Consider the following 3,545-nt stretch of genomic DNA (forward strand, 5'->3'; position numbering starts at 1 on the left):
CCCAAAACGTCAGCGGGCGGAGGGGCAGCGCGGCGCGCGGCACGCCGGGTAGTGACGTCGGGGGGCGCGGCGGGCCGGCGGCCGCACCCAGCGCCTCCGCTCGCCGTTCGGCGGCCGAGGAAGAAGGCGCGGCCACCGGCCCGCCCAATCACCGCCCGCCTTTCTCCCGCCCAGCCAATCAACGGGAAGCCCGGCTGGGCGGCGTCCCTCCTTGAACCTGAGGCGGGGCGGGCCGGCCGATCTGTGCGCGAAGCTGCCGGTTCCCTGCGGCCCTGGGCCCGGCGCGGGCGGTCGGGGGCTCCCGCGGGGTGGGGAGCGCGCTCCCGCGAGCAGCGCGGCCCTGGCGGTCACGGGGCTCTCGCGGCCCGGCCCCCAGCTAGTGAGCCCGCTGTGCCAGGGCGTCTGCAGGCTACCAGCGCCTGTGCGTGGGCTGCTCTCCGCAGAGGGGCGCGTCTGCAGCCCACAGCGGCGGCCCAGGCACCCGCGTTGGGGAGGGGAGGTGGCGGTTCTGAACTCGGTAAGGAAAGAGGCCGCCACAGTGTACCAAGGCCCGGTGCGGGCAGAGCCTCCGGCGTCCCTGGCTCCCGCACCGACTCGAGTTGCCTTTCAAACCGCTCCATATACTTGTCCCCTTTTAGTCCTTGCAAAAACAGAAATTAAATTAGGTTTCACTAGTTAGAAGACTTTCAAATTAAGCCAGATTTCACACTCTTCTTTGAAATGATTTTTTAAAAGAAACATTAGCGTTAAAAACCCATGCACCTGAGGCGGCACAAGAAATCCACTGTTGCGGGGGGCACGCCGTCTGGACCGTCTACAGACATCTTCACCAGCCTCGCCACACACACACACGCACGCACGCACGCACACACACACACACACACACACACACGTCAACCTGAGTAAATACATCAGGGCTTTCAGAGTCTGCGCAGCTAAAGGCTAACTAACGAAGCCTCTGTCAGCTATAATAGTATGACGGCCAGTTTTTTTCACCAGTAAACGAGAAATTAAGTGAAAGCCGCTCAGTCGTGTCCGACTCTTTGCGACCCCATGGACTGTGTATGGAATTCTCTAGGCCAGAATACTGGAGTGGGTAGCATTTCCCTTCTCCAGGGGATCTTCCCACCCAGGGATCGAATCCAGGTCTCCCGCATTGCAGGCAGATTCTTTACCAGCTGAATAAAAAGATCTGTAATTTAATAATATCTTAATTTTTTACGTGGGCAACACATTTCACCAAAGAGGGTACACGAACAGCTAAAGAACAAATGAAAAGATCCTCAATACCATTAGCCACAAAGACAGACCACTTCAAGCACCAGATTAGCTGTAATAAACACAGTGGAGGGACCCGAGTTCAGAACGCACAGAGAAAGGCCCACCGCAGGCAAATCCGGAGCACAGGCCCTGGGAGCTTGTTTTCTAGGGGAAAAATCTGGGTGGGGCTCTGATAGCCAGAGTCCACTGGAGGGGCAAAGCACAGAATCTTCCAAATTAGCTGGGCTGCTGGGGGCAGGGGCAGAGGGAAGTTTTCTCCTTCCTGCCAGAAAGCAGGTAGAAGTCTCTTCCAGTCAGGGAAATTGACATGCGAGGAGGGTATGAGAGCGCCTCCTAAGGGCCTGCCTTAACTCCAAAGGTTAGCTGACTATTCCTTAATGAATTCCACATTTTCCCCTTTTGATCAACATCTTTCCTTGAAAGCATCACTGATCAAGAATCAGGGTCTTCCCACGTAGCAGACTGCCAGTGGCTTGTGGGAAAGGCTACCCACTCCAGTATTCTGGCCTGGAGAACTCCACGGACTATAAGTCAGTTCAGTTCAGTTCAGTCGCTCGGTCGTGTCCCACTCTTCGCCACCCCATGAATCGCAGCATGCCAGGCCTCCCTGTCCATCACCATCTCCCGGAGTTCACTCAGACTCACGTCCATCAAGTCCGTGATGCCATCCAGCCATCTCATCCTCAGTCGTCCCCTTCTCCTCCTGCCCCCAGTCCCTCCCAGCATCGGAGTCTTTCCCAATGAGTCAACTCTTCGCATGAGGTGGCCAAAGTACTGGAGTTTCAGCTTTAGCATCATTCCTTCCAAAGAAATCCCAGGGCTGATCTCCTTCAGAATGGACTGGTTGGATCTCCTTGCAGTCCAAGGGACTCTCAAGAGTCTTCTCCAACACCACAGTTCAAAAGCATCAATTCTTGGGCGCTCAGCCTTCACAGTCCAACTCTCACATCCATACATGACCACAGGAAAAACCATAGCCTTGACTAGACGGACCTTAGTCGGCAAAGTAATGTCTCTGCTTTTGAATATACTATCTAGGTTGGTCATAACTTTTCTTCCAAGGAGTAAGCGTCTTTTAATTTCATGGCTGCAGTCACCATCTGCAGTGATTTTGGAGCCCAAAAATAAGTCCAAGGGGTCGCAAAATGTTGGGCACGACTGAGCGAATTTCACTCACTTGCCTTTGCAGGATCTTAGTTCCCCCACCAGGGATGAAACCCAGGCCTCCTCTGGAGTCTTAACCACTAGACCACTGGGGAAGTGCCAGCTCACCCCCTCTTCTCTTGATGCCCCATCTCTGGGGCTCCGCCTACAAGTGCCTCCAGATCCAGCAGGTGGGGTGTCAGAATAAGACTCCAGGAACACGAAAGCCCAGAGATTTGCATGGCAGAGACGTTCTGTGAATCCCCCCAAATCTGTCTGGGGGAATTCATTCTGAGAATTCTTGTATTTGAAGATAAAGCTGCATTTTAATTACTTGGCCCATTTTGAATAACCTTTATTAGTATAAAAAAAGTTACTTAATTTGTGTGTGTGTGTGTGTAGTGTGCGCGGCCCCTGCTCCTTAATGTGCTTTCCCAGGAACAAAATACAAAGCCAGGAAAAACAAAATCATCCAGAGACAAAGTAACAGGTGTCAGTGAAGGTGTGGACAGGACGGAGCCTGCTCACTTGCCAGCGGGCCGGGCCGCTGCTACGGAAGCCAGACTGGCAGGCTGCTCACCACGTCACACCGGAACCAGCAATCGCTCCCGGCAGAAACCCCCAAGAGCCTCCCAGAGAACCCGATTCAGTGTGGTCTCTCCTGCTTTGCCGTGGGAGGTGAGTGCTGGAGGGTGGCCGGGGCCGGGCCTGGGGGCTACCAGACCGCCCAGTCCCTCTCGGAAAGACGGGTCCTGGTGCACAGCTGGCGGGACCACAGTCAGCGTGTCAGGACGTTTGGCTGTTGCTGCCGAGATCGTCCACAGCCATACCTCATCAGTTCTGGAGCATGGATGGAAGCCACGTGCCCACAGGCTCTGTGCCCATGACAGAGAACCCTGGCCGGGGGAGAGGCCTCGAGCCGCGGGGCCACCACGCTCAGCCCCCACGCAGACGCCTGGCCGGGCTGCGGCTTCCCCGGGCTCCAAGCACCTCCCTTCCCAGGACTGGAGTCTGGGCTGAGGGGACAGCCGGGTGGCGGCCCCCACCCTGCACCTCCACATCCTTCGTCCTGGGACTGCCTTGGGCCCCGCCCCAGGGTGCGCTGAGCGCGGGCCATCCGA

Source organism: Capricornis sumatraensis, chromosome 7 (assembly GCF_032405125.1).
Source record: "Capricornis sumatraensis isolate serow.1 chromosome 7, serow.2, whole genome shotgun sequence".
Classification (NCBI taxonomy): Eukaryota; Metazoa; Chordata; class Mammalia; order Artiodactyla; family Bovidae; genus Capricornis; species Capricornis sumatraensis.